The following is a 6,024-nucleotide window of genomic DNA, read 5'->3' as shown; positions in this document are numbered from 1 at the left end:
TATTGCGCCTTAGTGCGCTCGAAATTGGATTATGGAAGCATAGTCTACTCCTCTGCTCGGCCGTCTATTCTTCGGCGTCTCGACTCTATCCACCACCGTGGATTACGTTTAGTGTCTGGAGCTTTTTACACCAGTCCTGTGGAAAGCCTTTATGCTGAGACTGCTGAACCTCCGCTATCCAATCGGCGGGCAGTCCTTCTGAGTCGTTATGCTAGCCATCTGTCTTCCATGCCTGCTAATCCAGCCCATGACCTTTTTTTCGACGCCTCCTTTGATGTCGGGTATGCAGGCCGCTCCTCCTCCCTACTACCCCCGGGAGTCCGCTTCCGTCAAATGCTCCATTCTCTTTCCTTCCGCTTTCCTAAAACCTTCTTGACAACTTGGGGTACAGCACCGCCTTGGCTCCGTCCCCGGATCGACTTGCTCAGAGACCTATGTCAATTTCCCAAGGATGGTACCCCTACACTTGTTTACCGTCGGGTATTTGCTGCTCTATGTGCACAAATGACGGAAGCCACAGTTATTTACACCGATGGCTCGAAAACATCGTTAGGTGTAGGGAGTGCCTATATTGTTGGCGACACCCCAAATCACTTTCGGCTTCCCGACCAGTGTTCGGTTTATACTGCGGAGCTTTACGCTATTCTCCAGGCTGTCCACTACATCCGCCGCCATCAGCGGATACAGTATGTAATCTGCTCAGATTCTCTCAGCTCTCTCCTAAGTCTCCAAGCTCTTTACCCTGTGCACCCTCTGGTCCACCGGATTCAGGACTGTCTGCGCTTGCTCCACCTGGGGGGCGTCTCAGTGGCGTTCCTCTGGCTCCCGGGACACGCTGGTATCTGTGGAAATGAGGCGGCCGATATAGCGGCCAAGGCTGCAATCTCTCTTCCTCGGCCAGCTATTCAGTCTCTTCCGTTTACCGATCTACGGAGCAGTTTATGTCGCCAAGTTGCTCATTTATGGCATGCGCATTGGTCAACACTTCCCCATAATAAATTGCGGGAAGTGAAAGCCCTTCCTTGCGCATGGACCTCTTCCTCCCGAACGCGTCGTCGGGAGGAGGTAATTTTAGCTAGACTCCGGATAGGGCACTGTCTTTTTAGTCATCGACATCTTTTAAGCGGAGATCCTCCCCCACTCTGTCCCCACTGCTCTCAGCCGTGGACGGTCAGACACCTTTTAATTGAATGCCCCTATTTTAATCCGTTACGCTCCCGTCTACAGCTATCGCCTGATCTATCGTCGATTTTAGCAGATGACACGCGCTCAGCTGACCGCGTTTTACAGTTTATTAGTGACAGTGAAATGACGTCAGTCATTTGAAGCCTTTTTTTGGGGGACAACCAACCCCTTTCTATAGTGGATTTTTAAGCATTCCTTCTGCCTTTAGTTTCTCAAATTTTATGACTTTGCTCCCATTGCTGCTGATTTTAAATTTCGTTTTTTTCCTGTTTCCTACGTCACGGGCTGGGCGCTAATGACCATAGAAGTTTTGCGCCCTAAAACCACAAAAAAAAAAAAAAAACTACGTCCGTCTGATTGGCTCCTTTCTTTCCCAACGCCCTTCCTGCGTCACCATCCACGACACACGTTCCTACACCTTTTTCCCCTCCGCCGGTGTGCCCCAGAGTTCCGTCCTCTCCCCTCTTATGTACGTCTTGTATATGGCGGATGTGCCGCCGCCTTCATCCCCATCCACCTTCTCCAGTACGCCGATGACACCGCCTTCCTTGCCCTCACCCCCCCACCCTGCAGCGCTCGGAACACCTTCTCCAATCCCATCTTGACCGGTTCACCGCTTGATGCAACCAGTGGTTGCTTAAGGTCAATTCTTCCAAAACCCAGGCGATCATTGTAGGCAAAACCACCCCTTCCTTCCGCCTCCTCGATTTCTACATCACCATCTATGGCCGTCCTATCGCCCTCACCCCCACCCTCAAGTACCTTGGTGTCACCCTCGACCATCGCCTCTCCTGGAGCCCCCACCTCCCACATCTGTCTCCTCAAGCTCCTTTCCGGCTGCACTTGGGGTCTGGACCCCTCCACCATCCTCCATACCTATAAATCCCTCATTCGCCCTATCGTTTGCTACGCCCACCCTGCCTGCATCTCCGCTCCCCCTACCTTTTACAAATCCCTTCAGATCCTAGAACGCCATGCTCTTCGCCTCGCCTATCACATCCATCTCCCCTCCCCCATGCAGATCCTGTACGACCTTATTCCCTTCCCCCACCTCCTCCTTTTCCACGAATGGATACGGATCCTCTACACCTCCCGTAAACTCGATCCTCCTCACCCACTGGTCTTTCCCATCCTCTCCCGCCCCCATCTGCTGCTGCGTCTGTACTTCCATGTCCCACCTGCTCTCCATCTCTCCACTCTCCATACCCTTTCCCAAGGTGACTTCCGCCAGCTCCCCCTCCCTGATGATGCCCTCCTCCCCTCCATCTACCCCTCCTACCAACTTTGATACTCCCTCCCTATTCCCATGTTTGTTCCTATGGGCACCCTCTCTCCCTTCTCTCCCCCTTCCCTCCCTCCTCCCTTTCTCCCCACTCCTCCCCCAGACTTCCCCCACTCCTCTTCCTCCACTCCTCCTACCATCTCCTCTGCCATTGGCATCTTTGCTCACCCCTCTCCCTCCCCTTCACCCACCTTCCCATCTCGGCAGGTTCCCGGACTCGCACACGCTACGTGGACATTCGCGCGCTGAAGATCATCGCCACCAGTTTCGCGTGTGTGTGTCATCGTGTTTGTGTTTAGTGTCCGCCGTCACGCTCCAACGTTCACATGTGCCACCGACATCATCAGTGTTGTGCGTCGTGTCGACGGTTTGCAGTGCGGTTTTTCGTCGAGTGTGAACGGCTTCATGTTTTTTATGTTCTGTGTCTACTGTTTGTACCCGCTAAATTGTTCAATCTCTTTTGTGTCTTCTATATGTTTTCTCATTGTTAACTCTGAGGCTGAAGATCAGTGTAAGGTGCTGCTGCCAGCCTACCTGCTGTACAGGTATCAAAATTACAGTAAAGGAAAAAAAAAAACGCACATCGGCAGTTCATCGACCGCCAGCAGACTTGGATAGCTGCCGCCCCAGCAGCCTGGCTTGGATCTTCTAGCTGATCTCTGGATTAGGCTTGGTATATCGGAGAAGTCTCTGGCGGAGACTAGTAGGAAATTATTTCTGTTGTTTTCTATCTTATTCTTGTATGTACTTGTAATTCGAAGACAGATCACTGTTTTGTGTTGGTGTTGTACTTGGATAATTTCTTTTGGTTAATTGAACAGTCCAATAAATTGTTTCGGACTTTGATCGTTAGTTTCTTCTGCTTACGCAGACATATCACCTTTCATGCCCCTCGACTCCTATAATTGCCATCTGGTTTCTGTACACATTGTAAATAGCTTCTCGCTCCCTGTGTTTGAACCGTGCCACTTTCGGAATTTGAAAGAGAGTATTCCAGTCAACATTGTCAAAAGAGGGGAGAGCGATTACGCGTAAAAATTCAATAATACTGAGATTTGGTGACTTTGGGGGCCCGGGGTGATGAGACGTTTCTTCCTCGTTCGCACAGAATCAGTCCTGTAGGATGCGGTCCTTGAAACACAGCATCACCGTTGGGGAAGAACGTTGTACCATAGTAGGGGCCTGATCAGTCCAAATCGTCACATAATCAAATGGTTCAAATGCCTCTGAGCACTATGGGACTTAACTGCTGAGGTCATCAGTCCCCTAGAACTTAGAACTAATTAAAACTAACTAACCTAAGGACATTACACACATCCACGCCCGAGGCAGGATTCGAACCTGCGACCGTAGGGGTCGCGCGGTTCCCGACTGTAGCGCCTAGAACCGCTCGGCCACTCCGGCCAGCTGTCACATAATCCTAGACAGTAATGCGACCTTTGCAGAGTAATCGTAGGACCCATGCAATACTACGATACGTCTGCCCTAATCATCAACGAACCCCTGCTGTGTTTTACTCCTGGTATGTGAATCCGGACAGAAGTTGGAAACAGTGTGCAACAAGACTTCGGCATCACGTTTTCCTGTTACGGGCATTTGCATCGTGGCGAGTGATTTTGGTGGTCCTGCTCGTCTTGCAGTACCCTGCTTACGGAACTCGGTTCACGGTTTTTTGGTGCTGACGGGGTTTGCGAGTGCGACATTCAATTCTGCAGAGACTTCTGCAGCTGTCGTCTCTAAACGTTTCGTTATAAACACATCAAAAAAAGTTTTGCATCACCCCGATTCCCGAACTCCTGAAGACAGACATAGACTGTAGGTATTACAGGCACAGTCCCTGTGACTGTTCACAGATGTCACTAAACCAGCGCAAAGGTGTAAACAACCATGCATGAGCAGTGCCTATTAGACGGAAGGGGTCCGACAGCCGATCAGTTCCAGTCATTCCACCAGGAAGGAGGCACATGGCTCGTGTTGTCTGCAGTTCAACAATGCCTAGACGGTCAATACCGCGGATCGGTCGCGTCCGCATTGTTACTTTGTACCAGGAAGGGCTCTTAACAAAGAAAGTGTCCAGGCGTCTTCGAGTGGACCAAAGCGATAGTGTTTGGACATGGAGGAGATACAGAGAGACAGGAACTGTCGATGACATGCCTCGCTCAGGCCGCCCAAGGTCTACTACTGCAGTGGATGATCGCTACCTACGGATTATGGCTCGGAGGGACCTGACAGCAACGCCACGAACAACAGGACTTCGTGTTACGACTCAAACTGTGCGAAATAGGCTGCATGATGCGCAACTTCACTCACGACGTACATGGCGAGGCCCACCTTTGCAACCACGTCACCATCCAGCGCAGTACAGATGGGCCCATCAACATGCTGTATGGACCGCTCAGTATTGTCATCACAATTCTCTTCAGCGATGAGTGTCTCATATGCCTTCAACCAGATAATTGTCGGAGACGTGTTTGGAGGCAACCCAGTCAGGCTGAACGCCTTAGACACACTGTCCAATAAGTTAGATTAGATTAGATTAATACTAGTTCCATGGATCATGAATACGATATTTCGTAATGATGTGGAACGAGTCGAATTTTCCAATACATGACATAATTAGGTTAATTTAACAACATACTTAAGTTAATATAACAACTTTATTTTTTTGTGTTTTTTTCTTTATTTTTTATTTTTATTTTATTTATTTTTTTTAATATTTTTGTTTTGTTTTTTTTTCTTTTTTTTCTTAATTTTTATCTAAAAATTCCTCTATGGAGTAGAAGGAGTTGTCATTCAGAAATTCTTTTAATTTCTTCTTAAATACTTGTTGGTTATCTGTCAGACTTTTGATACTATTTGGTAAGTGACCAAAGAGTTTAGTGCCAGTATAATTCACCCCTTTCTGTGCCAAAGTTAGATTTAATCTTGAATAGTGAAGATCGTCCTTTCTCCTAGTATTATTACTTTTGAATTGGGTTTGGTTGTTAATAACAAATTTCATAAGAGAGTATATATACTGAGAAGCTACTGTGAATATCCCTAGATTCTTAAATAAATGTCTGCAGGATGATCTTGGGTGGACTCCAGCTATTATTCTGATTACACGCTTTTGTGCAATAAATACTTTATTCCTCATCAAGGTGCAGGTTCCCTACTATTTTAGTGGCAATATGTGGCGCCGACGTACCCCTCTGGTGGTCATGGAAGGTGCCTTAACGGCAGTATGGAATGGGAATGCCATCCTCCGATCGATAGTGCAACCATATCGGCAGCATATTGGCGAGGCATTCGTCTTCATGGACGAAAATTCGCACCCCCATCGCGCACCTCTTGTGAATGACTTCCTTCAGAATAACGATATTGCTCGACTAGAGTGGCCAGCATGTTCTCCAGACATGTACCCTATCGAACATGCCTGGGATAGATTGAATAGAACTGTTTATGGACGACGTTACCCACCAACCACTCCGAGGGATCTACGCCGAATCAGCGTTGAGGAGTGGGATAATCTGGACCAACAGTGCCTTGATGAACTTCTAGATAGTATGCCACGACAA

This window comes from Schistocerca piceifrons, chromosome 2, assembly GCF_021461385.2.
Source record: "Schistocerca piceifrons isolate TAMUIC-IGC-003096 chromosome 2, iqSchPice1.1, whole genome shotgun sequence".
Classification (NCBI taxonomy): Eukaryota; Metazoa; Arthropoda; class Insecta; order Orthoptera; family Acrididae; genus Schistocerca; species Schistocerca piceifrons.
Note: the sequence above shows the minus strand (reverse complement) of the source record.